The sequence below is a fragment of the Alexandromys fortis genome, unplaced genomic scaffold (genome assembly GCF_014885135.2).
Source record: "Alexandromys fortis isolate MF-2015 unplaced genomic scaffold, M_Fortis_MF-2015_v1.1 scaffold_266, whole genome shotgun sequence".
Classification (NCBI taxonomy): domain Eukaryota; kingdom Metazoa; phylum Chordata; class Mammalia; order Rodentia; family Cricetidae; genus Alexandromys; species Alexandromys fortis.
In genome coordinates, this window is record NW_026068155.1 from 144,986 (window position 1) to 171,487 (window position 26,502).

General features: G+C 42.5%; 1 long non-coding RNA gene across 1 annotated transcript in view; it reads left to right on the forward strand.

Annotated features, from left to right (window-relative positions):
* The window catches only part of LOC126491582 (uncharacterized), a 33,410-nt gene extending 10,782 nt beyond the window's left edge, over positions 1-22,628 (forward strand). Inside the window, exons 2-3 of the long non-coding RNA XR_007589422.1 lie at positions 12,675-12,831; positions 19,934-22,628. This is a non-coding gene — a long non-coding RNA (uncharacterized lncRNA). The remainder of the gene's footprint in view (positions 1-12,674; positions 12,832-19,933) is intronic.
* Positions 22,629-26,502: the final 3,874 nt, after the last annotated feature.

Below are 26,502 nucleotides of genomic sequence, written 5' to 3' on the forward strand. Positions count from 1 at the left end.
ATAAAATACAACTATTTAACTTTAAAGGGAAGAAACTGTCATAAACAAGCACAATGTTTTCAAAATAAAACATTTTATTTGACATAAAGCTCCCCTCACCCGCCCACCCACCCGCCCGCCAGCCCGCCCACCCACCCACCCATCCACCCACCCTGACTCATTTTTCTAGTCTTTAAAACACCCAAGAGTCAAACAAAGAAGTTCTGCAAGTCCAAGTGTCTTCCACGCGCTTCGGTATAGAGTTGATTGAGGAGTTCGCAGTTGATTGAGGAGGTGACGCCGCTGTCTTTAGATTTGTTTACAGAGTTCATTTATGCGACCAAAGCAGATGATGATAAAGTGCTCTTACGGTTGCTTAATTGGTAGTCATACTGATGGCAGAAACTGTGGAAGGAAGGCTTTTAGTTACTTTTTCCTGTGCACTTTCCAGAATTGTAGCCCCCATTCCTACCCATACAAAGGGATGTTACTGGGTGCAGCCAATCCCACAAGTTAAAACCTGACCTCAGTAGCACTTCAGCTGTGTCTGTTGGCCCAACTTAGTTTTAAAGAAAATTTAAAGAAGTTGAACTCCCAGACCTCTTCAACCTGGCTCCGCCTACTCTTTCCTGTTTCTCTTTCCTTCTCCATTTGTGGATGTCAACATTGGCTTGCCAAGCAAAGTACAGTTTAGATACTTTAAGAGTATGTAGGGGGGGTTATAATAAATAAGCCCCCTTTATAGCAAATTGTGACCAGTTTCAAGGCAACTTGGATATAGAGGTCACATTGATTAATGTATCTCATTCCTATGTAACACAAGGCTTAGCTGATAGCCATTTAGATGAAAATATATTTTTGGAAACATTTAGCCAGCTTTCTCAATACTTTTTAGTTATTGGAACTGCATTCAAGTAAAGAAAAGGCGGTCCCAATTTAGTTCCAGACCGCAGTGATGTTCTCAAGACGCATTGAGAACAAAGATGAGCTGCTCTGCGGACATAGGCTTGACCTTTTCCTTCACTCTGCCTCCTGTCCCACCCTCTGTGAGTGAAAAAAAAAAATAGAAGAGGTCAAAGCACAGTCAACCTCCTTAATTAAAGAAGGCATTTTTTCAAGTTTTTTTTGATAGTCTTCCTTTCCTCCAATTTTCTGATTGTTTCCAATTCTCTTATTCTCAAATTTTATGCAAGCATGTTAAAATTTGAGGTTATTTTCATCCACTGGCATTATTTACCATAGCAAGCCCCTTAAGTAGTTTTTTGGGTTTTTTTATTTTTATTTATTTTTTGCAGTAAGGAGAACATTTTTTAAATTACTGTATGCTATCTGATTCTATGAAAGAGACCCATTCAGGCAGTTCTATGCCTTGGCATGTTTAAGAGAGAAAGGCTTAATTAAGACAGACAAAATTTGCAAATGTATTTCAAAGCCTGCTGCAGCTCAAGAATGGGTTGTTTCCCCCAGGGATAATCCTAAGGAGACAGAAGTTGGGGAGCTAAGTGACTGTCATCCCTTCTGATCAGTAATGGTCACAGTCATAAATTAAATAAGTCATGAGCTAGAATATTGAAGCGTTTCTTTGAGCAGAAGGGTTGCAACTTTAGGAGCAGGCTTACTACAAAACCCAGCTTCCTGTTCATGTAGTGGCCAGAGAGATGAAGGTGGGTACTTCAACTGCATGTTACTTGGGGACTGAGTCATGCCACTACCTAAGCAGCAGTCCCCAGTGTTCAGCAGTTCTGGGGAAGGTGTGCCTATTGGTTTCTTTCTTTCACATCTCAGGAGCCAAACAAGGAAGGCCTGAGAATCATATGCAAATGTTTCTAGAACAGATGAATGAATAAATGAATGAATGAAGAAAATGAATGAATAGTTAACATTCTTCCTGTGGTCTAACCTGAGTCAATTAAAAAGCCAGTGCCTTTCAGTCTAGAGAGTGCTCAAGCTAATATTTCTATTTAATAAGGAACACCAGTCTGCTTTTCAGGGCATCCGTAAGTCACACTAAGTGCCTTTTGGAGCAGATGTGTTTCATTTAGCATCCAGTAGCGTCTTTTGCACTCTGAGCTAAGGTCAGACTTTAAGTCCCCTTATCCTGGCTTTAAAGTAGGCCAGTGAGCAAATGACCTTTGGAGGGACGTCTTAGTTAGGGATGTCCTTAGCTAGGGACATCTCCATTTTATATTGAATGAATCTTGGCCTTCATTTGATTTTCAAATCTCTGGGTCAAGTCAGTGGGTCTTCTAGACCCTACCTATTTAACTAATCCGTCAAGCATAGCGACTGCAAGCAGTCAGCCACTAAAATAATATTTATTCAGTAATGAGATAGGTTCCACAGGCTGGGCATGGGGACACACATCTGGAATCTCAGCAGCACTTCAGAAGCTGTGCCTGGAGATTCAGCAACTAGAAGCAGCCTGAGCTCAAGCTCTGGGTGCTTGGCCCTCAGACTGTACTTCTATTTTGTGAGGTTCTGGACCACACTAAGTAATGTAGTAGCATCTGACGCTCTGACCCCTTCCTATCCTTCTGTTCCCTGACGTCCATGCTGTGGAACTACCTGACACTGGACAGGACAGTCCACTTAGCTCAATATTTACTTAGCACAGCACCTTATACAAATCCATTTTTTTTTTTCTGTTTTCATTTCATCATTGAAGTCAAGAGCAGTTCTGGCCTAGCTCTCAGACATGCTGGGCGTGCTTTGTGAGAGAAAGCAAATCTTTGTTTGCACAGCACGCAGCACAGTAAGATGCAAGTATTAGGTGACAAGCATTCTGAAGAAGCTTTAGCCATGAGGAAACCCAGAAAGTTGTCACTATTCACATACAAAGCCAACAGCTAGGTCCTAGCTTTATAGAACTGCAGACTTCATAAAGCTCCACACAGATCTCTGTTGTGGGCAATGATGTTGTGGGTAATAATAATGGTAATGAATTTTTCTATTCCCAGTGTCTGGGGATAAAAGCAAATAATTGACTACTGGGCATGCATGGCAACTTACAAGTTATAAATTAGTCTTGCACATAATTTCTTTAGTTATAGAGGACACTAAGGATGCTGCTTGGTCTTTGCATCTCAATGCCTAGGAAGGGCATTGTTTTGTAATGATTGTCATTCAATCTTGCATTCATCCACTGATGACTGTCTCATATATTCAGTGTTCAACAGTAATTTCTTTGCTTTATTTGCACATTCAAACAAACGTGACAGAATTCTAAAAGCCGGGAAATTGGTACCAAATAAGTAAATATTTGTTACATTTATATGGTACCCCAAAGTTCATAAAATGCCAACATACATATTACTCTCAGCCTTGGGCACAAATGAAATAAATTTAAGTCTGTGTATCTCTCCAGTGCCCATAAAAGAGAATATACCGAGGGCTAGGGAGATAGTTCAGAGGTTAAGAGCACTGGCTGCTCTTCCAGAGGAGTTTACTTCCCAGCAACCACATGGTGGCTCACAACCATCTACCAAGAGATCTGGCACCCTCTTCTGGCGTGCAGGCAGAACACTGTATACATATAAATAAATCATTTTAAAAAAGAATATACCATATATAGGCAATCAATATTGGTATATTCATTCAACAGGCATTTAACATTTTGGTTTACCAAGATTTCTCTCACTGTGTTCCAAGGCTAGCCTCAAGTGTCTGGGTTCAAATGGTCCTGCTGTTTCAGCTGCCTGAAGTCAGAGCATATGCTACCACACCCAGCTGGTTAACTATTTGTCCCATTCTTCTCAGTGTAAGCCAAGAAGACAATGAGAATTTTGTAGAGCCCGTGCCTATTATGTAGGCAGTTTTATTTCTATAGGAAATGTGGAATGTCTTACACTTCTGTAGTGTTTTATAGGGCAAATGTTTTATAGGGCAAGGCTGGCCCTCATCACTAAAGTCTTGACTGCTTAAATTAACTGTGATCTCATGCCTTGTAAATTAAGCAGTATAGAATGGAAACATTCTATTTCATGGCAGAGTTAGTCAAGACAATTCATCCTGTATTTTATGTACCTAACACAATACCTGACACACAGGAGATAGTTAGTACTCATTCATTTGTGCACAGGGAGCTATTGCTAGAGAATGCACGCACTAGGTAAGACTCATGCATTCAGCGCTGACATAGAAGTTTTAGTGTGCTTTGTGGTTTATAAAACATATTTCTATGTCTTCATGTTACCTGGAAGTGACCACAATAAGCAGCACATCCTTAGTACTCAGCGCAAAGATAGGCAGGCCTAAGTTGTGTTATTCAGACATAGTCCCTGGTATTTAGATCAGGGCTTGGTCAAGTCCAAAGCAATGGGCCAGTGAGGGATTTTTACCTTCTGAAAAGGTTTCTTTTCTTTTTAAAAGAATGAGCAACTAAGACCAATGGCCCACAAAGCCTCAGGTATTTACAGTCTGACTCCTTCTAGGAAAAACTCAAATTGCATTTTCAAATGTTAACTATGTGTGGTTGCCCATGTGCTATGAGCATGTCACTTTTTTCTCCTGTGTTGTATCAGTCATTAAAGTCAAGTTCCCTCTTAAAGGGGGATAGGGGGAACCAGAAGCATGAAGCCTGTTAAATAGTCCTAAATTCTTTCATCATTAATCCTAAAGGTGGGTATTAAACCCAGGATTTAGTGAATACACCAAAATTCCTTGGCCACTACAGTGAGCAGGGAGTTAGTTCAGACCTCGGTCTGTCCCAAATCTAATCACTGTTATCATTATTAGAAATTCCGTACCCTGCTCACCTAAGCCCAAAGAAGCTGATGTTGGCTGGTGCTTCTCAAGTTGGCACATTTGCATATTGCTCGTCTAATTCTTCTCATTGGTCTGGAGCATATCTTCATATTTTCTTTAGATAGCCTGCTACTGTTTTCCCCTAACAGTCTGATGCTTTCCTTTCTCATAGCCTAAGGCTGCAGAGTTACAGTGGATTGAAGTATAGTATCTGTACGGCTGCTAGGGGAATATCAAAAGTCACACTAGATAACACTGGCTGGATTTTGTTCTCTCTCTCTCTCTCTCTCTCTCTCTCTCTCTCTCTCTCTCTCTCTGTCTTGCAAGAGGAGCAGACATAAAGAGAAATGGAAGTTTTAAAACATCAAAACTTTAACAAATGGCTAAAATCAGGTTTAAAAGAGACTAAAGATCAACCCCTGCACAATGCTGTCAACCTAAAAGCTTGTTCCTTTATGGTGAATGACATTATTGAAAAGTACATCAAGTAAAACTGGCGTGAATGGAAATCTGAGAAGCGAGTCCGTGGGGGGAGCAGTATAAAAATTGGGAGGGTCTCATCTTCAGATTTCCCTTAGTCTTGGGGTTTTAAACCCCCCCCCCCCAGAGTTTTAGGCCACAGGCCTCCAACTTCTAGTCCATATAGGCTTGAGTCTTAGATCTTAGGTTTAGACTTAACTCAAATGCAGGTCTCAGTTCGTCGACTTCACATGGGTCCTGTAGAAACAGCCCCCTCTTCTATGGGTTGTCAGCATCCAACTTGAGACTCAAACTTTCCAGCCAGCTCAGACAGGCCTTCTGTGTATCTTGGTCCTTAAGTCTGTCTTCCACTTTGGGTCTTTACATGTTCCTTTCAGGTCTACTTCAGTCCTGACCAAAGCGCTGGATTTTCTCTTAGATTATTCCACAGGGCGTGAAGAACAGCTCCACTGGTGATATTCCGCAGGCTAGGAAGACCCTCTGACACACACACACACACACACACACACAGAGAAATATCCAAGAGAGGATTAGAGGAAGAGGGAGACTGACATTCTCAAAGTGAGTAGTAAGCGGAGAAAGTAGAAGGGAAATAAAGAAACAAACACTAGAGTAATGCTGAGGTCAGAAATCAAATAGGAGAGACACAGCTACAAAGAAGGAAAAAAGATGTAGTAAAGAGACTCATGTGCTAAGGATAGAAACAGCAGAAAGGAAAATATGAATGTTGAGTCAAAGGACTGACAAGCAGATCACACAGAAAAAAGCAAGTGAGGGGGCTGGAGAGATGGCTCAGTGGTTAAGAGCATTGCCTGCTCTTCCAAAGGTCCTGAGTTCAATTCCCAGCAACCACATGGTGGCTCACAACCATCTGTAATGAGGTCTGGTGCCCTCTTCTGGCCTGCAGAGATACACACAGACAGAATATTGTATACATAATAAATAAATAAATAAATAAATATTTATAAAAAAAAAAAGCAAGTGAGGTGAACACAAGGAAAGGAGAGGGTTGCATGCAACATGTGACCCAAAGGAGAGTCGTGAAAGGCAGAAAGAGTAAAAGAAGAGTTAAGAGAAACAGCAACCAGATAGAAAAAACAGAGCCACATCTAACCAAGACAAGGCACAAATCACAGAGAGGAGAGGAGAAAATAAGACAAAGCACAAAGCTCTGCTAGGAAGAAATTAGCAGAGAAACACAGCAATAGGTAAGATAGACTGTCCACAGAGTAGGAGTAAAAGACACTTGACATAGACGTCAAAGCAAGGGAGAAAGACATACAACAAAGCAAAGAAGAAAGACATACAAGGAGAGGAAGACATACAACAAAAAGCAAGGGAGAAAGACAACAAAGCAAGGGAGAAAGACATACAACAAAGCAAAGAAGAAAGACATACAAGGAGAGGAAGAAAGACATACAACAAAGCAAAGAAGAAAAACATACAAGGAGAGGAAGACATACAACAAAGCAAAGAGACATACAAGGAGAGGAAGAAAGACATACAACAAAGCAAAGAAAGACATACAAGGAGAGGAAGAAAGACATACAACAAAGCAAAGAAGAAAAACATACAAGGAGAGGAAGAAAGACATACAACAAAGCAAAGAAAGACATACAAGGAGAGGAAGAAAGACATACAACAAAGCAAAGAAGAAAAACATACAAGGAGAGGAAGAAAGACATACAACAAAGCAAAGAAAGACATACAAGGAGAGGAAGAAAGACATACAACAAAGCAAGGGAGAAAAACATACACGGCAAGAAAGGAAGAAAGGAAGGAAGGAAGGAAGAAAGAAAGAAAGAAAGAAAAAAGAAAGAAAGAAAGAAAGAAAGAAAGAAAGAAAGAAAGAAAGACACAAGGCGAAGAAGAAAGACATACAAGGCAAGGAAGAAATAGACACATCAATAGATACATCAAAGAAAAAGAGCAAGAAAGAAAGACGCACAAAGCTAGGAAAAAAGACACACAAACCAAGGGAAGAAACGAATACATCGAAGAATGAGACACACAAAGGAAGGAAGAAATAGATGTATAAAACAATTAAGAAATAGACACCCAACACAGTACACACTTACAATTGGAAGAAGTAAGCAAAGTTCAACAAGAGGGTAAAAAGAAAGGGAAGGAAGGGAAAAGTGTCATTAGTACAGTCATGTACCAGTACTACCTATGTTAACCCCAGTAATAGTACATCATAATCCCCTACTCTAAGGCAGAGGCTCTAATGCTTAGGGATCCCTTCAGGCAGTACTGAGTGTTTGCACGCAGTTAACGATGCACCCATTGACTTTATTCTCCGGGGTGTCCATTTTACTTGCCAGGCATTATATTAAGCCCTTTCCATTCACGATTTCATTTGACCTTTTTAAATAGACAAGTCTTCCAGGGGACTAAATTGGCAAAAGTCATACAACCAAAGAGTAGCCAATTTAAACAGAGACTGAACACCTCTTAACATTCTCTTTACATGGTTTCCCTAATTTCCATAAGCGCCAAATGCCACAGGTGGCTGCATATTTTAATTGTCAGCCTCACTTTCCCCATTTCTTTAAGAAAATAGGCTTGGAAAAAAAAAAGAAAATGGGTTTGGTTTTTTGCATCCTTTACAATTACAATGGCTGCTTCAGGATTTAGGTTTTTTTTTTTTTTTTTTACACTAAACCTTAACTGTACAATTGTCACATAAACAAATCCTTTCAGTGGGAAACAAACTATTTAAGGCTTCAGTAGGCAAACGGCTGAGAATGAATGGCAGAGCACCAATCCAGAGACAGCAGGAGGCCACATTTCTCTATGATGCAGCTGGTGAGCAGGCTATTGTTGGAGTTGCTGCTGGGAGCCCAGTTGCCAGTGTGGAAGCCTGGTCCTCTTCCAGCATGTATTTGGCCCGACTTCACTGGCATTAGACCACCACCACACTCCACCCGGCACCGCCTTCCCGCAAATGCAAACCCCCAGAGGACTGCAATGCCGGCAACTTACTTCATTCTGTTGCTTTAAGATGCAGGCATGTTGGTCCTTGGGTTATAAAGCTGGCTTCCTTTCATGTGTTCCATTTCGCGATCCTGCTGAAGGCCCAGCTTTGGTAAGGATGACGATTTGGTCTACTGAACTACAAAGAACAAAAGAAGCTGGGTGAATGTCAGGAAAGAAGACATAGAGGGTGCTGGTTCTTTAAATTCTGCCTGATAATAGATGCTTCTGGATCATTTTCAGCTAGCTAGGTTTCCACTTGTAGTCAGAGCCATTCATTACCATTCATGTTAGCATTAAAAGAGAAGCTACTCACTGGAAGCACAGTGAATGTTGCAGTGTGGAAACAGCTGGTTAAGTTCTCCTACAGAGCTTCCAGGGTGGCTTTGAGAAGTGCCAGGGCTGTGGCAGCTTTTCTCCTAGAAGAAAGAACCGTTTGCACAGCTGAGTTACAGCTCCCTAGTACACCGTGCAGGTTTACCCTACACCCCCACTTTCACAGCCTCACAGCGAGATGCTTCCCTGGTAGTCAGGAAGCTGTTCTTAGCAAATGATAATTATAACTCGACTATGGGACTGGAGAGATGGCTACGCAGTAAAGAGCACTGGCTGCCTTCCAGGTCCTGAGCTCACTTTCCAGCAAACACACAGTGGCTCACAACCATCTCATATAACAGCATCTGATGCCCTCTTCTGGCATGAAGTGTACATGCAACCAGAGCACTCATGCGTTGTAAAAAAAAAAATTCAAACAAAATAAAACATAACAAGTCAAAGTCTTAGCTACAATGGAAAACAAGATCAAAATTAAAACTATTTTCACACCTAGCGTTAGGATTCAATTCTCAGCAACCGCATGGTGGCTCACAACCATCTATACTATAATGGGATCCGATGCCCTCTTGTGGCGTGCAAGTGTACATGCAGACAGACCACTCATACAAATAAAAGGCTGATTACAATGGAAAACAAGATCAAAATTAACATTACTTATTACACTGAGAAAACTTACCTATCTTGATGTTGGGTGGCTGTCTTTGACTCTTTATCTTCCTTGCTGGGTTCAGCGAACTGTCTCCCCCAAATCTCCCGGCTAGGACTGTTGCCCAGTGCTGGTGAGCTATTCCCCTGGAGGACCCTCATGCCCCATCTCCACCTAGGGGTCGTCAAAGGGAATAGGTCGCCAGGACGGCAAAGCAACAAGTCCATACTTCTGGGGAAAGATCTGGAAAAAGGGTGAAAGAAAAAAACAAATTACTGAAGTCAAGTCCACTGGGAAATGTGCACCCTTATGTGGTATTCAGCAGTTCTGTTAATCATATAGACTTTTTGTTGGTGGTAAGATAGATAGATGATTGGTAGATAGATAGATAGATAGATAGATCTTTATGTTATGCCTATCAACTTAGTGACATGAGAATTGTCCCATCTGAGCTCTTTATTCTCTGGTGTCTACCCATGAGTAATCCTTACAGATTGTTTAAGCACTTGTATATTATAGTCAAATATGCTGGGGATGTTTAAGCACTTGTGTATTTTATAATCAAATAACGCTCGGGATAAAAGGGCTAAGCAAACTTAGAGTTGAAACCAGTGGAAGGATTAGGCTATGAAGCCATTTATGATCTGTAAAAATCCTCCACATGTGCCTCTGACTTCTTTGATAATGGTGTGTGTGCTTTATTTTTTTTTTAAGATTTTATTTATTTATTATGTACATAGTGTTTCCTTGCATGTTTGCCCACAGGCCAGAAGAGGGCATCAGATCTCAGTACAGATGGTTGTGAGCCACCATGTGGTTGCTGGGAATTGAACTTAGGACCTCTGGATGAACAGTCAGTGCTCTTAACCTCTGAGCCATCTCTCCAGCCCTGTGTGTTTTATTTTTTAAAGACTTATTTATTATGTATAGTGCTCTGCCTGCTTGTATGCCTGCAGACCAGAAGAGGGCATCAGGACCTTTGGAAGAACAGACAGCACTTTTAACTGCTGAGCCGTCTCTCCAGCTCCCTCGTGTGTGTTTTTAGGTATGTATACAGTTCTGCCTGCAGGCCAGAAGAGGGCGCCAGATCTCATTACAGCCCCTCCCCCCCACCATGTTTTTAGGTATGTACACAGTTCTGCCTACAGGCCAGAAGAGGGCGCCAGATCTCATTACAGCTTCCCGTGTTTTTTTTTAATAAATATTTATTTATTTATTATGTATTCAATATTCTGTCTGTGTATGCCTGAAGGCCAGAAGAGGGCGCCAGACCTCTTTACAGATGGTTGTGAGCCACCATGTGGTTGCTGGGAATTGAACTCAGGACCTTTGGAAGAGCAGGCAATGCTCTTAACCACTGAGCCATCTCTCCAGCCCCCGTGTGTTTTTTTTAAAGATTTATTATGTATACAGTTCTGCCTGCATGTGTGCCCACAGGCCAGGAGAGGGCGCCAGCTCATTACAGATGGTTGTGGGCCACCACCTGCTTGCTGGGCGTTGAACTCAGGACTTCTGAAAGAGCAAACTGAGTGGTCTATATTAATCAAAGTGCCTGTTGTCACCTGGTTGTGGGGCATCTCCCTCTTTTAACTGGTGCTTTAAGTAATACCCATGCTGGAACACCGCCAAAATGAATAGAACTGGGGTTTGCTCCATCCTTATGTTCTCTAGCACCTGATGCAGCATTGCACCTGCAGAGCTCAAGGATAATCAGAGCAACCACAAAATGTCCTTGTGTCAATCGCTAAAGGCCAGAGTACCAGAAACTAGCCTTCACAGGCTGTCATTCCTCTGATGTGTTACCTTTTAAGCGGTTCAAAGCAGAACAGATTCAAGTTTGCCGTAGAAAGGTGGGAACCATTTCAAGGCCTAATCACAAGGCAAGGGTCTCACTGGTGACTATGCAATGAGAAGAGGTGTGCTTTATTGATTTGCCTCTCTCACTCTTCTCATGAAATGGAGATCGAATACGCTTACTACCCTTTCCACCTCAGTGGAGCTCATATCAGTATAGAGGACACAGATCAAATACACGATCTCAGTATAAAGGAAACAGACCCAATACATGGTAGAAGTTTACAAATGTACGTTTATGTGCAAGGAGAAAATGGTGTAGGAATGGCTGGTTCTGCTTTTACAAGAAAAGGCTGCCGAAAACTAAAGCCTTAAAATCAGACAGAACCCCAAGAATAGGAACTTCTCCCAAGTACCCTTTTCTTCATGTGGCCTGCATGTTCTTTGCTCAGATTAGCTAGAGCATGTCCAGAGTCTCGAAAGGAGAGCACTGCTGGATTTGAATAGAGTTGAATGAAGGCTGTATCAGCTGCTGGCAGTCCTTGACGTCTGCCAGAATTATCCCTGTGAAGAAAGACAAGGCTTTTATTAGACTATAAGAACTGTTGAGAAAAACCCAAATGATAAAAGAAAACAACAAAATATCTAGGAATTATAACCTGACACATTAGACCCTTAAAGACAGATTATATATATAGCTCAATCAGCCAAGTTATCAACTCTACCTTATACTCATCTTTGGATGCTGTCTAGAATCCATTCTTCTAAAACCAGGCCATCCTTCTTCAATTGAGGCACAAAACCAACTCCAAATTCATCCCTGGAAAACAAGTTCCAATGATAGTTATACCATGATGCCAAAAGATAATTTGATTACAATATCCATATATGCACAGACCAGTGTTTCTTGAATTGGGATGGTAAGAACTTGGTTAGAGAATCGTGGATATGTTCTCATGGATTCCAAGTTCTAAGAGTTGTGAAGAGAAAAAAAGTTTTTGAAATTGAAAAACATGTCCACATTTCAAAGACTTTTCTTTTCCTTTTTAAAACCTTAAGGAACGAAGTTCCCTGATGACTACACAGATCTTCCCCAGGAGTGAGCCGGTGGACTAAGGGCAAGAGACAGACAGAACGGGCTCCTTGGACTGGGAGGGCAGGATGCAGGCTGGGCAGTGGCTACATTATAGGGTAGTGCACATGCAGAGGCCTGGTCTGCTTTCCGGCACAGGGTTTTGCACAATCAGCAGGCAAAATCCACTACTTCCACTCCCATGGCTTAATGGAGGTGTGGTTCATGGGTACTTTATAGTGCCACTGGGGTCATGTAGGACCAGGTTGCTATCAAAGAGCTGCCTGCTGGCACAACCCGATCTCTTTTGAAAAGGGTATGGCCATTGGTGACAGTGGTTTGGATGGTGAATACCATACCGGCAGCACTAGCTTCCTTTGGGCCATTGTCTGAACTCTTGAGTTCTAACCTCTATTTAGGTCCAGAGGGGGCAGGTTGCAAGAACTGGGTGCCTAGGCAAGCCTGGGTGTGGGTGATGGGTTCAGGCGGTCTGCACGTCCTGGGGCGGTCTGTGATGCTAAGGTTGAGGCAGACACATTCTTTAGACTCTCAGGAAACTTTTGTTCCTTGGAAAGGTTTACTTGAATTTGAAAAACAATGGCCGGGTTTTCTTTCCCAAAGAATTCAATACCTCTGCCTTATCCCTAGGTGCTGACCTAGGAATGTGGGAACCAGGCGAGAAGGAATTTTTAGCGGAATTAAAATGATACTGCCTGAAGATCATTTGCAAGAGCAAAACAAATGCAAAACGTGTTCTGGGCAAGAATGTTTTTCCAGCTGGACCTTGTTCTGCTTCCAGAAATAAGTATGTTTTTTTAAACTTAAAGTACCCTTGAAGAAACACTCGGAGGGCCTGGGAGCGCTGGCACACACCTTTAATCCCAGCACTCCAGGCAGCGCTCCAGGAAGCGCTTCCTTTTTCCCAAAGCAACTCGGGGCAGTTCTTTTGGGCAGCTCTCCTAGCTAGGCACCACTTCGTAGGCAGAGGCAGGGGGATCTCTTTGAGTTTGAAGTCTAGAGCTCCAGGACAACCAAGGCTACACAGAGAAAGAAATCCTGTCTCAAAAGAAAAAATACCAATAATCAAAGAATTAATTTTAAAAAGGAAAATGGGGGAGGAGAGAATGCAAAAACCACAGCATAAAGTAGATCAGGCTTCTCCATTGCCCTTTAGGTAAAAGGTAAAGATTGTAAATTTAAAAGTCACCTTTGATCTTTATGAGCCATTGTCGTCTGTTCTGGGGAAGAAATGTAGTAAAAAAATGGTTGAAAAAGCCAAATTATCAAATTTATATCCCCAATTCCTGCACTTAATTCCCAAGCTCAAGCTTCTGGGACTCAGTGACTGGCCCTTGCCATCCTTGGCATATAGCCAAGTATAATGGCTGCCTCCTGTATTCTTAATACCTTTATATGCCCCCAAGAGGCAAGAACAGATGGCATTCGAATCAACCAACTGGGCTACCCAGATGGCACAAGTAATCTGGACCAAGGGTGCAATGTAAGCACGCTTTTCTTCCTAAAGAAGAAGTCACGACCTTGCAAGCCCAGTAGACTTTCTAAAATACTTAATTCACTAGACAATATTTGACCATCATTTCCTAAAACGATTGCTCGTGTTTATTTTACAGTAAGTCTTCAACAACACAAGCATCGGAAAAGAAATTATGTAAAATAGGATTGCTTCTCATTCAGTGTTCACTGTCATAGGGCTGGACACACAGTATCAACTCTACAATTTCCTTGGCATACAGCTGCATCGTGTATAAGTTGAGAGGAACTTAGTCACTCTGACTTTTCAGTGGGTGGCACGTACATGAAAAATCGAATTGGGAAGTTTGCCTAGTAGCTACAAAGTAGTTACTTACCGTATTCCAGAGTCTTCTGTAGCCATCTGAAGGGCTGAAGCTCCACCTGTATCCTGAACTGGGTCGATTTCTTGACATCCTTCTCAGAAAAATAGTATTTTTTTTTCCCCAGAAACTTTGAAGAACTGTGGTTTCATCAGCAATTCTTGCGGGCTGGCAAGATGGCTCAGAGTGAAGGCGCTTGCTGCCAAACCTGACGATCTGAGTTTTTATCTCCAGGGACCCAAAAGGTAGAACCAGTTCCCATTGCTCTCTGGTCACCAATGCGAATGCACGAGTACAGATACTCAAGTGCACATGCAAACACGCGCGCGCGCGCACACACACACACACACACAAACTCATTCATGCACAATAATTAAAGAACAAAAACCAGAAAGCTTAAATACTCGGCGCCAATAGAGACAGATATTTTCTTAATAGGCGGATCTCTCTTTGAAGTGTACTCTCAAGAATGATTAGATCTGGGCATATATATATATATGTATATATATATTAAAATATAAAGTGGGGAAACAGGCTCCATCATTTTATAAGTTCCCACTTTAGGGTGGCTTCTTTTTTTTTTCAAGCTGCTTCAAATCATTGCCCAAATTTAATGGCAGATAGAGTGAATTAATCACATGGTGGCCTACTCAAAGACAACTTGACATGTCCTCTCACTTAATCCTTTCGCAGCCACCTTCTTAAAGTCAGTAGGGGCTAGCGTTCAATGTCAGGCCAAATTTAAATATTAAAATGTTTGGTCATTTTCCTTAAAGATAATGATACTGAAGGCCACACACAGATTGAGTTTTGTATTTAAACTGGTAGTACAGACCAAACATACATCCTGGCCTTAAGCAAGCCATTCTACAACCACTTTGATGGTATTGGAATAACAGTTACAGTGGTTTCTCCACAGACTCGCCACCCTCAGTAAAATGAGAGACACTGCTTGGTCATCAGATATATAGTAGAAGCAAGATATTTTCACTTCAGAAAAGCTAACGATCACATAATCAATTCCACCTGGCAAGCCAGAGGCCTTTCTTAAAGGCATAAACTATCAAAAACTTTTCTGGCAGTTGGCACTGTACGTAGCAATATACCAAAAGAAACAAGTTGAGTTTGTTAAGCAGGCGGTCAGCTCCTGGAGGAAGGGTGTAAAGAAAGTACTAGCTCACCCTCCTTTGGGAGACAATTTTCAGTTGATACTGTATAAGGAAAGCTCCAAATCCAGCTCCCTGAGCAAGTTGCCTGAAATATTTTTTTGCACAATAAAGCATTAATAAAGGTGGGCAGGAATGATTCCTGGCCCTAGAATATGCCAGCAATTGGAATTGGAGTAATTAAGAAATGCAGGCTGAAGAGCGATGCCTCATCCACCTAGCTTTGGCCCGCTTTTGAAATTTTACATGTACAAATACATCAAAGTTGCAGGGAGCTCTGGGACACATGGGCTGAAAAGTGGGACCGTCCATCGGTGCTGTGTTCATTAATGACACACAGGTTGCTTTGGATAATCGACAGCATAGTGCGGTGGAGGTCCAAGCAGAGGGCAACTGCAACACTGCAGCCATGTGCAGCGGGTAAGCTGATGACGTCTGGGATTGTTGACTTTAAGTCAAGAGAAGGGCTCAACAAAGAGGCAGACGGGACAGGGTGATGAAACTGGGAAAAGGGTGCCAAGGTCTTCAACATTGGATTGTGAGAATTAGTAGTCCAGGAGAGTGGTCCATGGACAAACTAGGGACCGGGCAGAAGGAAGACTGCATAAAAGTATGAGATCGTGGCTATTTGGGGTTTTGTGTACTGGAGCAATGCAAAAGGGATGGAAAGATGGGCCACTGTTGGGTGGACAAAACATAGGCATACGGCAGTATTTTACTTTATTATGCCAGGGGGAAACTAGAGGAGGGGATTTGCTCAACATGTCAGAGTAGAAAATAAACCATCAAGAGCTGCCATTGTGCCTGTTAATAGTCCCCGAATAAGCCGTTGGTCATAACCACTGTGCTCATTAACAGTCCCAGATGTTTTAGATGGATCAGCAGCCCCTGCGGTAATGCAAAGGGGGGTATGAGAAAATAGTATTCTAGGCATTCGTAATTGCAAATACGCACACTTATTAATAACTCAGGGGCTCAGTTGGTCAGTACTCTTTAATGGTATGTAAAGAGAGTACGGAGGTCCAACTAATAATTGGTACTCTTGACATGGTTGCACAGCAATCAGTCATCCAGATGCTGAGGTTATAAGCAGTTATCACTCCTCAGCAGCCCCAGTCAAAAGGTAGAAACTTAGGAACCTTTTTGCGCTACACAGGTCCGTAGGTGTAAGTGTACATATTAATATACGTAAGAGAGAAGTGCTCAAAAAATAGTTTATGTGCCTCTGATGTCAAAGGAGTCCAAGGATGTAAAATCCTACTCCAAAGGTAAGGATGGACAACTGCGTTAATGCACACTGAAGTCCAAATGAAAGGCACAGTGGGAAAACCTCTTTCTGCTTTAAAGCAGAGGAAGAGGGTATAGGGTTTCTGATACAAAGAAGTGCCACTGTGCATGTGAACTTTCCACTTCCTCCTAAAAGTAATAAGGAGCAAATGGGATCCTTTTCTAGTGCCCAGAGCAGGAGGAAACGCATATGCACACATACAACATATAATACATACTGACAGTCCAAAAGAAGGCAGCCTTGGTTGATCCGCATACCCTGCCGCACTGCAAATGAAAGGTGAAAGAATATGACTTTTGTCTACTGACAAAGGAAAATATCCACTGTATTTTAATGGTCCACTAGCAGGGACCTTGGAAACTAGTATCCCTTGCAATAGTGCAAAAGAGACACAATGGTCCTCAAAGTAATAAGGTCGTGGATAAGTGCAATTTTGCACATTAACTGGCCAAATATTCTTATTAAAATGAATGAATCATGTCCCTTCTGTGTACATTAATGTTCAAGGGACACAGTATGGTTAATTAAAACCACATCCTTTCCACAAATATTAAGACCTTAAAGTAATGGCCGCTGCTGGAAATCAAAGGCAGTGGAAAAGAGAGGAGAGATCCTTACTCAGTGTCCAGGAAGCCGGAGAAGCCAAGAGATTAGTGACCCTTGCGGTACTGCAAAAGGGTCTGAGAGTAGGATCTTATTCAAATGGAAGGAGTCATGCGCAGTTGTACTCAAGGTACATGGTTGTGGCCATCATAGTTTTGCACTTTGTTCAAACATGAGAATCTTTGGCAATGTGCATTCCCTGGTGAAAGGGAGTGCATAGGGTGGCCAGTGATGTCCTGTAGCGGACAGAAAAGAGCAAATGCAATCAGACATTCTTAGCAAGCCACAACATGGGACCTTATAGGTCACCACCACTGCTGTGCTTCAAAAGGAGGCTAAAACGGATCCTTCTGAAATTATCATTATGAGCAGTAGCAGGCTGAGAAAGGAACTTTACATCAACAGCCCCTACATAGTTTCATTAAATGAAGGACCATTAACAATATTGGAATCATTTCTATAGCTTCAAGAAAGAGACTATAGTGTTAGTGAGCCTCTTTGCTTTGATACGTACAGGAGTTGTGATCTAAAAGGCACACCTGTGGACGTACTATCTATGAGGCAATTAACACTGTGCACGTTTACTGTATTAAGGATCATAAGTACTAGGCACCTCTTGCTGCAATAAAACGGGTTGTTAAGGTTATTATTACCCAAGGCATACTATGATAGCTAAATGAAGTATGCACATTCAGAGTCTGCGAGACTGCAGGGCATGGAGGTGGATGCCACTTATGCCAGTACTTGTGAAATAAAGGCTTGATCCTGAGCTCGAGGCCAGCCTGGGCTATATAGTAAGTTCCTGATCAGCCTGCAAATTCTAAACAAAAACAGTTTGAATCTGAGTTCAAAGGTCTTGCTAAATAAGCGACTGAGTTTGGTTTCTTTATCCAATGCTCAGGAATAAGGACAAATGCAGCTGTACACATAAAAACAGGCAGAAGCGGTGACAATGCCCGTAGTTCCAGTAACCGGGACTGAGAAGGGACTGAATTGTCAGCCCAGGCTCCGTAAAGAGACTTACTCTTAAACAGCCACAAGGTGGTGCTGTAGCTCCGTGGCAGAGTGCTTTACCAGCGTGCACAAGCTTTAAGTTTGATCCCCAGCACAACCAAAAGACCAGAACAAAGGGCCTTATCGGTGGCACCCTCTATTGTCACCCATTACGGTGTGAGGGTATGGGGCTTGAGCAACTGCAGTTTTGCACAACTGTATAAGAGGCTTTAGGTAATCAGCACCCTCTTAACGTAAAGCAAGGCTGTACAAGGAAGGACCTTGAGAAATGGTTCCGTTTCTAATTAGGATTGTCCATATCAATAGGGGAGCTGATGGGACTAGTATTCAGTATCATGGACAAATGAATTTATGTCCATCATCAACTCAAAAATTGTAACCTGGGGTGATAGCACCAATGCCAGGTTATAGTGCCCCCCCCCCTTTAATAGCCAAGGCCTTGAGAATTGGAAGCGAGCACCTTAACTGTCTGTTAACAGACTTGTATTTGCCCCTCTGCTGAATGCAAATGGGGCTGGACTAGCTAGAGTCTAACCAAATGAATAAATTAGGGACAATAAGAATTAGTGCAAAGAGTGCTCAAGACTGAGAAAAGACTACTGAGCACTGCTCAGAAAATTGGGACTGTGGCTACTGCAGCAATGACAGAATGGTTTTTCCTTTCTTAAAGAAAGGAGACTTAGGAGATCACGCCTTGATGGTAATTCTCTGAAATGAAACTCTTGTTCAATTGGTGTTTCTTGATTAACATGAGGGACAAGAGTTCTTTGTTATAATACTAGAGTCCATGGACAAGTAGGACTGTGGCATTAAGTGAAAATCATGACTCGGGCAGTCACCATGGAGGGGAAAGAGTCAGGACAAGTAATGGGCAAGGCATTTTTAGCGCATACTCAGTGAAGATTGGAATGTCTCTAGGGAGAAAGGGCCTGGGGTTAGAGCCTGGGGCTAGGGCTGAAAGAATCTGGGGCTGGGCTGGGGTGGGGCAGGGACGGGGCTAGGGCTGGGCTAGGGTTGGGCTAGGGGGGGGCTGGGGTTGGGTGGGGCAGGGGCTGGGGGCAAGGGCAAGGGCTGTTAGGTCTAAGGAGAAACTGGATGCTACAAAGGCAAGGAGCCATAGAAAGTTGATATGTGGGCATTAATATCCCAATAGTAAGTCCGACAGAGGGCACCAGACCACTCAAGTCATTAGTCAATGTAGTATCAAGAATGGCAACAAAAGCAAAGCCTGGACTAAAGTAGATTTTCAAATACTCCTTTTGATATCCAATCACAAGATTAACTTTCCATTAACGATATCTGTGTCATAAGACTCTTAAAAGTTTTTAACAGTACTTCAATAGATAGTTTGAAAGAACGTAAATTTAAGTGACTTGAGTATCATCTGCCAAAAAAGTTAATGAATTTAAAAGAAGCTAAAAACACTAAGGACTCTGGACTGAAAGCATACAGTTATTCAGTTGAATTCTACAAGCAGCTCCTAAATACATTTCTATAATCACTCCAGCTTTAGATTCAAGCACTAGCAAACCACACTATCAAACTTCGCTGACATCCAAAACCTTCACATAAATCAAATTTAAACCCCAGCATTAGCCATGGGGTAGACGAGCCTGTGGAAGGAGGCAGGATTCCACCTCTTGGCCAGGGCTTTACTTGTAGTTCATTACGACTCTGGCCAGTGTCACCACAAAGCCCACAGCAGGCCTGGAGAACTGCTCAAGATGGCAGTGCGGACTACATACGGCAGTGCGGACTAAATACGGCAGTGCGGACTAAATCCTAGGCCAGGGAGTGAGTAGACAAGTCTCAGGCCACTGAACCAATACAAAGAAATGAAGTGAGGCTTAGCTTGTACCACCATATAGAGCACTGCAAAAGACCGATTTAGACAAATAGGAGAGCAAGTGATAAATTACTCTCCTCGGAGAGGAGAAACGTTAACCTGACCTCCTCACTGATTCTCTTCCTTCTTTTTAATAGGTGAGGCTTCAATGTGCAATCCACATCGACCTCAACCTCAAGAACCTCCACCCGCAAGTCTCTCAGATTGGATCGCCATTCAATACCTCAAATGTTAGAACTAAAAGCCCGTGCCTTCACATCTGGGTAGCCAAGGTAACTCAAGTCCTTGTAGGACAGTGAGTCTTCACAGTCTACTTCAATCCTCTACACCAAGTAGAAGTGCCCATTTTTGACTAGTTAAGTCAAGAGGCAACCAACACTTCCAAAGTAGTACACATTTCTGATTAAGTGGCAAACTTCCAACTGGGCTTCGAGTGGCACAAGGTAAAACCAACCACTCCCATCTTAATGCACTAAGTACATCTTGGACAAGGACAAAGCCCGCCATGCGTGACTAAGCAAAGCCCGCCAAGATTAAGCCCGCCAAGACTAAGCCCGCCAGGAAGAAAAAACCCTCGAGGGACAATCACGTGACATCGCCATCTTGGCCACCCCAAAGCATGTGCTACATTGTCCTCCAGGCTAACTTTGGCCACCAGACTGGCCTGTGAAAAACAAAGCCCGCTACCTTATACTGCAGCAAGAGCTCGAGACGCCATCTTCTCTTGTGTAACCTAAATGCTCTACTTCCACGCTACACGTTAGAATAAAGGTGGGGTTGTCGAGCCTCGGGTAGAGCAGCCGAGACACCATTTGATAAACCCTAACAAGCACCCCTTAGAATCTGGGCAGAGCCCCCCAGCAATATCGAAACATTGATTTCAAGCCCTATCCTGAAGTCTTATAAAGCTCCTTTTACATAACACCACACACGAACACGAGAGCTTGATTTTCTGCTTCCCGTTACCATGAGTCTTAAAAAGCCACAAATCAAGTCCAAACCCACACACATACAAAGCCTTTAGCTGGTGCAGCACACGATTGCCTCTGTCCAGTCCAGTGTCTACCTCGACCCCCTAATTCTAGCCATAACTGGCTCATGTCACGCAGCAACTGTAACATGGCGGAAACGGGCTCTCCACGCCCTTAACACCCACTCGGCTTAAGCGCAGTCATTTTTCTAAGCCATAGTTTCACTCACACACCACCAAACGATCAGCAGCGCAGCAAGAGGAAAGAAAAGAGGTATGGCTATTCCAGATAGTGCAATAATAACTCACAAAACCAACTTATATCCATCCACCAAATGCCCCGATGGGCAAAGGGAAAAAAAATGAAGCAGGTATCCACTACCCCGATGGGCAAAAAGAGAAAAAAAAAATTAAGCAGGTATCCAAAGGCCCCGATGGGCAAGGAAAGACTAAACGCAGGTATCCGAGGTCCCGATGGACCAAGAAATACGTTTTCTTGTAACAAAAAGCAGGTATCCATTGCCCCGGTGGGCTAAGGAAACAAAAAAAAAAAAAAAAAAAAGGAGCAGGTATCCTTAGCCCAGATGGGCAAGTTTAGAAGAAAGAGAAGGAAGAGGGAAAAAAAACCAAAACGAATTAAAAGCAGGTAAGTATCCACAGCCCCACTGGACATGGGGTGAAGGGAGAGGCAAGAAGGACACACATTCAACTGTAGCCCCGATGGGCAAAAACAGATGGAATAAAAGAAAGGTAAGTGCACAAAAGTCCACAAAACAGATGGCGACTAAAATGACTGACAAGGAAATAGTCATTAAAAATGAAAAATTGTCCAAAAATATTACAAATATCAAAATATGAAAGACGTGTCAAGAAAAACCTACCAGAACATATAAAATCTTCAAAAATATTATGGAATCTTGATATATTTTCTTAAATACACCATAAGGCATGGTGGTAAGGGAACTAAAAATGTTCCCAGAGACCCCGGTAGATGGACAGAGACCACAGAGGAGGCTCCCATCCACGGGAAACTGGCAAACATGGCTGCGGCGAGCACTTGCATGGGTTTAAATGATCGTGACGCCGAAGGCGGAGAGACCAGAAGAGGAGTGGCCAGAAATGCGGAAAAGTCCCGACTTCTTATTGGCGTTTTAATGCAAACTATTTTCTAAAAAGAGTAAGATGAAAATTAATTATGATTGTACCAAAACTCAATGACAGCGATCGAGAGAACCACCAAATTTGCATATTTTGTGTGATATTGAAGGATTATCCTCTATTTTATAGCTTATAGGAAAGGCACATAAACGTTGTATAATATATATGCATATTTTCAATATATAGTCTACTTGGACATCCGACCTTGCATAGCCCCTCGTCTTGGTGACTAAAATGCTTTACGGATCAATTGGTGCGCTCGAGTTAAGGAAAAAGAAGAGGTGCTCCACAAAATGGTTCCTTGGTTCCTAAATTATTAGAGTATTATTGGCTGTGACCTATTTGTACTGATTGCGCGCAGAATTTTGGTTCTGTATCATTTTTGTACTTTCCGGGAATCTGGTAACTCCAAACCTTGAACCAAAAAGGCACTTAAAAAGTTTACTTCCTAGCAGCGGTAGAAAAATCTCTAAAAGCCAAAGCAAAAGTTGAGAAATATCTCAGCGGTGTGGCACTTGCCCTAGAGAAACAGTTAACTTAGAGAATTGTTCAATTTTATTCATTGAAAACCGCGGGACAGCAGCCTGAAAGAGATTAAACACCAGGTGTTAAGAACAATCAAAGAATACAATGCTTGGTTGATTCAATTAAACAAAATATGTCACTGGGCATCAGATGAATAAATAATAAAGAACACAAAATTGTTTTGCTTAGAGACCTTCCAAGTACCTACAATTCACTATTCTGTACATCACAGTGGTTCACATCAGGGAGGGGAATGAAGAAACGATGCCTTCATTTCTACGATGAAATGAAAAAACTCTGTCTCAACAAAAGAAAATGAAAATAATGAATAAAAAAATAGTATACACAGCCTGAATAAGCCAGCAGATGGCGGCATGAATCTTTCAAAGGCATTTGAAGCCAGCCTTGGAGTCCAAGATTGGGATCTGAATTGAAGGCCAAAGGCTACCTATCCAGGCAGCCAGCTAACTACACTGGCAATCTTGGCCTCAAGAAACCCACATCTTGTCAGCCTAAAATCTACTGGGGGGATTTGGTCTTTTATAAAAAAATTGAATAAAAGCCGGGGGCGATAGTGGCGCACACCTTTAATCCCAGCACTCCCCAGCACTAGGGAGGCAGAGGCAGGCGGATCTCTGAGTTCAAGGCCAGCCTGGTCTACAAGAGCTAGTTCCCTGACAGGCTCCAAAACCACAGAGAAACCCTGTCTCGTAAAAAAAAAAAAAAAAAACAACAAAAGTTGACTAAAGACTTCCAAAGTTCATGAGTCAACAGCTTATTGTCTAAATTCCCTCTAAAGCAGTCTATAGATCTAGTATAATCCTTTTCGCAATTCTAATGTGACATTCTTCACATAAATTGAAAAAAAAGAACACAAAAATTCATATGTGGGGGGGAACAACAAAATCTGAATAGCCAATACTGAGCCAAAGGTGATGCTAGAGACCTCAAAATACCTGTCTTCAAATTGTATTATACAGCCCAGCCGGGCGGTGGTGGCGCACGCCTTTAATCCCAGCACTCGGGAGGCAGAGGCAGGCAGATCTCTGTGAGTTTGAGGCCAGCCTGGTCTAGTTCCAGGACAGGAACCAAAAAGCTACGGAGAAACCCTGTCTCGAAAATTAAAAAAAAAAAAATGTATTACACAACGAGGTTCGTGCCTGTGAATCCCACCCAGCACTTGGGAGTTGAAGGCAGGAGAATCTGGAAGATGCACAGAGAATTTGAGACCAGATTGACCTACATGACATCTAGCTTCAAATGAATAAACAAGTTACACCACAAAATCAACCTGGTATTCCCACACAGGCAGGCTTATACATTAGTAAGGTAGAATAACGGACTGAAACACACACAGCTATAGCCATTGGATTCTTGACAATAGTGCCCAAACCATACATTTGAGACATACAGCATCTTTGACAAGTGATGTTTGCCATACTGGGTACCCATATGTGAAAGACTATAAGTGGATACCTATCCCACCCTTCACAGAATCAACTGACAATTCCAGCTCCGAGGGAAGTTTTATTCTGGCCTACGTGAGCACCCTCACAAATGTGACACATTTTTAAAAATACAAAATCTTTATAAATGACAGTTCAGGCTGGGGATAAAGTAGACTACTTCCTCTGCATGCACAAAGACCGAAGGTCAACCCTCTGCACCACAGAAACCAGGCATGGTGACACATGTCTTTTCCAAAACTCGAGGCGAAAACAGTAGCAGCAAGGTTCAAGGCTACATAAAGTGATCCGAGGCCAGCCTGGGCTATATGAGACACTGTCTTCTATCTTGTCTATTTCTGACTTCACAGCAATACAACACTGACGAAAACAAAGCTATTAATGAACAATTAAACTCTAGGCAATAGCTTGTGAAACATTAGCGAGACTTGACAAATGAGGACAATCAAATTAAGAGGCTTTACACACCAAAGGAAACAACTTCCACAGTGAGCCTACACTATGGCAAAAAGTCTTGCAACTCTTCATATTGAGCTTTAAATCTATTCATGTATGTTTGGGGAGGGTGAATGTGCATGCGAGTATAGCTGCCCATGCAGTTCAAATCAGAAATAAGGTACCATTCAGAATAGGTCAAGTAAAAATTACCCCATTGTGGTTCAGCTTCATTGCATGTGGCCTTTCTGCTCCTCTCTGAAGCTAATATGTGGAAATACTAAAATGAAAATGGAGATTCCAAAGTCTTCATGTGTATTAAGTTCCTTCTGTGACTCCTGCTTCTCCTAACGAATGGACTGTCAACGTCTCTGTGTGCCTGCTGCCTTTATCCAGATGATGTGAGCAGAGGAAACATACTCTTTACATGGCCATACCTCTAAGTGAAGATGGAACACTGAGATGTGATATGATATCCGTGACTGAACATCTTACAGACGGCGATGTAAAACCATTTGTAATCACCTTTACACATACATGCCTTATATGAAAGTCAGTAACTTCGGAATTATAAGTCTCCAAAGACTTTCAGGTCTGACTACTGGGAACGCATACCCTCCCGTGACTCACATTGATTTCTCTTCCAACTGCTTTCCTTTACCCACAGAGGGGGCTCAGACAAGATGTGTGTTTTGCACGTCTTGTTTGATAGTTTGAGCTTTCTGAGTATTTTTGAATTTTCTACCGGCATGAATGTGAATTGCATTTACAAAAGCCCAGGGAGAGGGTGAGGTCCCCAAACCTGGAGGTAATGATGCTTGTAAGCCACCCAGCTTACTAAACTCAGTTTCTCTACAAGAACAACAGGTGCTCTTAACCTCTGTACCATCTCTCCAGTTCAAAAGCTCTTATTTGTCTTTAATAAGTTCAGTTTGCCTCACCCTTTGAGTTGATAGTGAAGACAGGAGAAAGCTGGCAGTCTGGAAAACCCTGCAACTAGGCCCAGAACCCACCTCATCTATAATCTGATAGAGCACATGAAGAGGCACAGCCTGCAGACCCAAAGCTGCTGGGTCTCCCCAACACAGGGCAACAAGAGGAGGTCCAAGAGGAGTCCTAGTGAGGGCCCAGTATTGATGGAGTATCAGAAAGCAGAGACCTCGAACCAGACCAAAGATTCATTGCAACAAACGCTTTCAAGTAAAGAGTATTGGGGAATAGGTTGCAAGGGCAGGGGGGTAGATCTGAAGGAACAGGGAGATGAATGAGATTGAGGTGCATGAAATGAAAGCCACAAAGAAAAATTTCAGTTTGGCATTTCTGTTTGATCTTTCTTGCTTCCTTCATTGCCTTAGTTTTATTCTATTGCCCTCATGGGTATTTCACGGGTGCATTTCTAAGTTCTTCAGGATTAAGTGATGTTTCCTCCAGTGGCTCTGCGCCAGTTCCACTTCAAAAGGTTCAGGAACAGTCATATTTAGTAGGCACTACCTTCAACTTTTGGTAGCCAAATATGATCTTGAATGGATCCTCTTGCCTACACTTCATAAAAGCTGGAATTGCACGTGTGTGCTGCTCACTGGTCATTTTAAAAACTAGATTTGTGTGTGCGTGTTATGTTCATGTGGGTATATGCACGTGTGTGAGTGCCTTCCATGCTTGTATGTGTGTTATGTTCGTGTGAGTTAGTGCATGTGTGTCAGCACTGTATGCGTGAATGCATGTTTGTATTTGTGTGTATATGCTTGTAGAAGCTGGAAATAGCTATCAGATCCCCTGGAACTGGAATTACAGGCAGTTGTTAGCATGACAGAGAACAGCATCACCCGGCTTCCCTACCATCCTTCGCCTTATTTTATGACAAGGTATCAAGAAGCTCGAGGCTGGCTGACCAATGAGATGCATGTCTCTGCACCACCAGGACTGTAGTTGCAGACATATTACTGTCCTTATTTTTAACGTGTGTGGGTATGAAGGACCCAAACGTAGCTCCCCAAGCTTGGGAGGCAAGCCCTTTACTGACTGAATCAACTCCCCTACAGATAGTCTACTATAACCAACTTTTTTTTTGGTTTTTCGAGACAGGGTTTCTCTGTGGCTTTGGAGCCTGTGCTGGAACTAGCTCTGTAGACCAGGCTGGTCCTGAACTCAC